This window comes from Babylonia areolata, chromosome 2, assembly GCF_041734735.1.
Source record: "Babylonia areolata isolate BAREFJ2019XMU chromosome 2, ASM4173473v1, whole genome shotgun sequence".
NCBI classification, from domain to species: Eukaryota; Metazoa; Mollusca; class Gastropoda; order Neogastropoda; family Buccinidae; genus Babylonia; species Babylonia areolata.
In genome coordinates this window covers 59,896,769-59,902,587 of record NC_134877.1, presented here as the reverse complement: position 1 = coordinate 59,902,587, position 5,819 = coordinate 59,896,769, and the positions used below count along the sequence as shown (strand labels likewise).

The window sequence follows — 5,819 nt, the reverse complement described above, 5'->3', positions numbered from 1 at the left end:
TACTATTGCTGTTATATAATATCCTTCATGCCCCAAAAGGGATGAAAGGAATACATATTCTTGATTCTTGTGTGTGTGTGTGTGTGTGTGTGTGTGTGTGAGAGAGAGAGAGAGAGAGAGAGAGAGAGAGAGAGAGAGAGAGAGAGAGAGAGAGATGAAATTAAGCGAGCCGATAACTTTGCATTACACTTCATGACTGCAGATAGTAGTGGTTGTTTAGATCTGGGATCATGCGAACCAGCATGGGGGGGATGTCCCAGAACGTCCCCCGAGGCATGTTTCAGGACACTAAAGTGACCCCCAGGGGACGATTTAGGACACTGACAAGTCCCCCAGGGAACGATTTAGGACACTGACAAGTCCCCCGGGGGACGATTTAGGACACTGACAAGTCCCCCGGGGGACGATTTGGGACACTGACAAGCCCCCCGGGGGCCGATCTGGGACACTGACAAGCCCTTTGGGGTACGACTTAGGACACTGACAAGCCCCCCGGCGGACGATTTGGGACACTGACAAGCCCCCCGGGGGACGATTTGGGACACTGACAAGCCCCCCGGCGGACGATTTGGGACACTGACAAGCTCCCCGGGGTACGATTTGGGACACTGACAAGCCCCCCGGGGGACGATTTGGGACACTGATAAGCCCTTCGGGGTACGATTTGGGACACTGACAAGCCCCCCGGGGGACGATTTGGGACACTGACAAGCCCTTTGGGGTACGATTTAGGACACTGACAAGCCCCCCGGGGGACGATTTGGGACACTGACAAGCCCTTTGGGGTACGATTTAGGACACTGACAAGCCCCCCGGGGGACGATTTGGGACACTGACAAGCGCCCCGGGGGACGATTTGGGACACTGACAAGAACCACGGGGGACGATTTGGGACACTGACAAGAACTCCTGGGGACCTACGCGAGGGGGCGACGATTTGGGACGTTACACCGGGTAGGCATTCTTCGTCCATGTATTGATCAGATCTGATCCCCCCAACACGCACCTCTTAATCTCTGTCTCTGTCTCTGTCTCTGTCTCTGTCTCTCTCTCTCTCTCTCTCTCTCTCTCTCTATATATATATATATATATAAGAAAGAAAACAGAAAAAAAGTACACTAAGAACTCTCCCCAGGATGATTTCCTTCCTGTAATTGTATTGTGGAATGCGTAGGAGGGAGAGGTTATGTGTGAGGAAGGGGGTTAGGGGTGGGGGTGGGGGGGAGGATGGCGATAAAAAAACGGAACTCAAAATATTGGATTGGGTTGGATGAGACCAGATTATGTGTTACGCTGGGTTGCATAAGGAAATGTGAACTGATCTCTTTACAACACAAATGACGAGAAAAACAAATAATAATGAGATACAGAGAGAATGGTGGGTGAGGGAAGAGATGCAGACAGAGACGAAGACAGGGAGAAAAGCGGAAATATGAGAGAGACACAGAGAGACAGAGACAGAGAGAGACAGACAGACAGATAGACAGATAGAGTTAGAGAAACACAGAGAGACAGACAGAGGGACGCTGTAGTCGAGTTGGCTGGACTTCTGCAGGACGTCCCAAGTGGTCTAGTGGTTAGGATTTCGCGCTCTCACCGCGACGGCCGGGATTCGATTCCCCGCTTGGGAATATTTTTCGCTGCTGGTCAGGCATCTGCTTGGCAGATGTGGTGTAGCGTATATGGACTTGTCCGAACGCAGTGACGCCTCCTTGAGCTACTGAAACTGAAACTGATCTGCAGGAGACAGTTGCATTGCTCGGACGGAAGAGCCTAGTACGGTCGTAACCCGCTACTAACTGTCGTATGAAACTGACCAATATCGTAGTTCGGTCAATGTAGGCATTATTTAGTCACGTGTAACTGTCAGAAAGTTAGAACCAAGCAATGCAACTGGCTCCAGGCTGATCTAGAGATCAGTGTTGGAAGCCCCGTTCAGTCGTGGTGCTGTGTTTATTTTATTTTATTTTATTTTATTTTTTCTCAAGGCCTGACTAAGCGCGTTGGGTTACGCTGCTGGTCAGGCATCTGCTTGGCAGATGTGGTGTAGCGTATATGGATTTGACCGAACGCAGTGACGCCTCCTTGAGTTACTGATACTGATACTGATACTGTTCCTTGGGAAAGGAACTTAACTCCGAATTTCCTCACCCCACCCTGGCGTGAATGCGAAAACCCAGGTTATTAAAACGGCGGAAGGGGAAGGACTAAAGGTACCGGTTTCCTATGTATTTGTATTTCTTTTTATCACAACAGATTTCTCTGTGTGAAATTCGGGCTGCTCTCCCCAGGGAGAGCGCGTCGCTACACTACAACGCCACCCTTTTTTTTTTTGCCAGGAACAACCCTTTTGTTGCCGTGGGTTTTTTTACGTGCGCTAAGTGCATGCTGCACACGGGACCTCGGTTTATCGTCTCATCCGAATGACTAGCGTCCAGACCACCACTCAAGGTCTAGTGGAGGGGGAAAAATATCGGCGGCTGAACCGTGATTCGAACCAGCGCGCTCAGATTCTCTCGCTTCCTAGGCGGACGCGTTACCTCTAGGCCATCACTCCACTATGCCGAGCCCTATAGACACAGTGATATGAATTTACAGCCCCGGTAGGTGTAAACTGCTATGGGACCTAAAAACGTGTTTTGATGAATATACCCCTGTCTCGCTTTCTATATTTCTTATTCCTCTCTCGTTCTATCTCCGTCTCCATCTCTCGCTCTCGACTTCTGACTCTGTTGCTCTCTGTCTGTCTGTCTATCCGTCTCTGTCTCTCTCTTTCCCTACTACTCTCTCTTTCTGACCCTTTCTCTTGCCCCCCTGCCCCCCACGCACCCCACGTCCTCTCTGCATTTGTCTCTGTCTCGATCCTTCTCGCTCTCCGATTTTTTCCTCTCTCTCTCTCTCTCTCTCTCTCTCTCTCTCTCTCTCTCTCTTCTCTCTCATTTGCCCCTCCGTCTCTCTTGCTCTGTCTCTTCTTTTCTCCACCCCCCCCCCCCTTCTCTTTCTCTATTTTTTTCTTTCTTTAGACTGTAACTCTGCCTCTTTCCTTCTCTTCCTTTGTTTGTCTATTATCATCATATTTTTCCTTTTCTTTTTTTTCTGACCTGAAAGTCTTTGTGTTACATGGAGCATGAAACTAATCAATTACACATCTGTTCTTTGCCCTCAGCAAACACTATTAGCCAGGGTGTCTTCTGGCGCTCAGAGGCAGAGAGAGAAAAGATTCATAAATAATATATACTCTGTGTGTGTGTGTGTGTGTGTGTGTGTGTGTGTGTGTGGTGTGTGTGCCTGTGTTTGTGTCTCTCTCTCTCTCTGTAAGAGCCACGACGATGACTGCGAACTATTGAACAAATCGAACATGTCCTAGCACTGATTTCCTATTTCACATCATATTGATACCTCTCACCTAAACGGTAATGTGCCAATCACAACCCCGACTTCTCATCTGCCCGTTGATGTAGCCGATAACGAACATATATAATACCAGACATCGTTAGTGCTAATGGTCACGGAACGTCTGCGTATATGACGTAATACCCAGAGGTGTGCGAGAATGTCCAGGTGCAAGTGATTGCATGATGGTTCCCTTCACGTGGGAGGCATTCTATCTTGGCCATTTAAGGCCAGGCAGTTACGCAGTCATTGAGCATGCAATCTGTCCTTGTTACACAAGCACGTGCAACAGTTCAAAACAGCATCAAGCAAACAGGAAAAGGTAGATGATGTAATTAATTGGGAATGTAGGGGGGGGGGGGGGGAAGGAAATATAGAGTTTATATAGACGTAGATCTGTGAGAAAATCCCCCGAGAGAGAGAGAGAGACACACAGAGAGAGACACAGAGAGAGGCACAGAGACAGAGACTGCAGCCCAGTATAATATTTATGGAATAATCTATCTACATATATTAAACAAAATCTAAACACACACACACACGCGCGCGCGCGCACACACACACACACGTACACACACACACACACAAACACGCACACACAATATACGAAACGTAGCAAACCCAAATAAACATAAATGCTGTCATTGTTAAAAAAAAAAAAAAGTTGATAAAACTAATAGTACAGTAAGTCATTGAAATTTTGCAGTCGGCCTGATATCATCCACCACAGACTCGAAACGATTCCTTCTGGTGCAAAACGAGCATGGTAACTGGAACAAGAGAGGCAAGGCCTTCAAGACTCACTTGTGATAAATTAAGTCCCCTAGCATTAATTACAGAGTAATTTCCCTTTTTTACTATCTGCACCAAAACGTTTGCAAAATAAATAAAACTTCCATGCTTAGCAAAAGAAGTTCCTGTTTGAACACAAAATGATAATAATAAATGACTCCTCTTGTTGTTGTGCCAGAATAAGAGGTCAAAGTACCAAGTTTAGAGAATACAAAAAATATAAATATAACAGTAAATGCAGTTTGCATATAATTAGGCTTCTTTAAAAAAAAACTTTTTGTGCCCATCCCAGAGGTGCAATATTGTTTTAAACAAAATGACTGGAAAGAACTGAATTTTTCCTATTTTTATGCCAAATTTGGTGTCAACTGACAAAGTATTTGCAGAGAAAATGTCAATGTTAAAGTTTACCACGGACACACAGACACACGGACACACACACACACACACACACACACACACACACACACACACACACACACAGAGAAAACCGAACACCGGGTTAAAACATAGACTCACTTTGTTTACACAAGTGAGTAAAAAACAACAACAACAACAAAAAACAAAACAAAAAACAAAACAAAACAAAAAACAAACAAACAAAAAACAAAAACAAAAAAAATGAAGGGAGGAAACACAATGCTATCAATCAGTCACAGTGCATTCTTATTGTATTCCAACTTTATGCCTGACGCAAGGAAGTCGAGCGATTGTCTAATAAACGAAAAGCAAATGAACTGAACGTTTAGAGCTTTAAGGATGGAGTGCATTCGGTTCAATTCATTTTGACGATTTGAGAACGTTAGATTGGCGGGATTTGCACATTTCCTTACGTAACACTCCTGTACTGGTTGTGATGTGGTGGGCACATTGTATTGTATTGTATTATATTGTATAGTATTGTATTTCTCTTTTTGTCGCAACAGATTTCTCTGTGTGAAATTCGGACTGCTCTTCTTAGGGAGAGCGCGTCGCTACACAACAGCACCATACATTTTTTTGTATTTTTTCCTGCGTGCAGTTTTGTTTGTTTTTCCTATCGAAGTGGATCATTCTACAGAATTTTGCCAGGAACAACTTTTCTGTTGCCGTGGGTTGTTTTACGTTCGTTAAGTGCATGCTGCACACGGGACCTCGGTTTATCGTCTCATTCGAATGACTAGCGACCAGACCACCACTCAAGGTCTAGTGGAGGGGGAGAAAATATCGACTGGTGATTTCAGCTGGCGTGGGTTGGTTGCGTGAATGATGTTTGTGCTGCAAGCATTGGGTCCACATAATTATGTTCATATCCATAATGGAACAGGAATACCATGTTTAAAGAATACTATTAGCTCTTTTTTTTTCTTATTCGTGGGCTGCATATCATAATATCCATAATGGAACAGGAATACCATGTTCGATAGATATCATTAGCTTTTTTTTTTTTTTTTTTTTTTCATGGGCTGCGACTCCCACGTCCGCTCGTATGCGTGAGGTAGGCGTTGACGTGCATGATCCATGTTATTCCAACATGTTGGCAGCCATCATCCGTTTTTTTGTTGTTGTTGTTGTTGTTGTTGTTTTATGGGGTGTGCATGATGGGCATGTTTCTTGTTTCCACAACCCCCGCTGAATGCTGACTCGGATTTAGG

General features: G+C 45.3%; 1 non-coding gene across 1 annotated transcript; it reads left to right on the top strand.

The window, feature by feature from the left end:
* The first annotated feature begins 1,559 nt into the window (after positions 1-1,559).
* On the top strand, positions 1,560-1,631 carry Trnae-cuc (transfer RNA glutamic acid (anticodon CUC)). The gene has a single exon. It is a non-coding gene; the product is annotated as a tRNA-Glu (tRNA).
* The last annotated feature ends 4,188 nt before the right edge of the window (positions 1,632-5,819 follow it).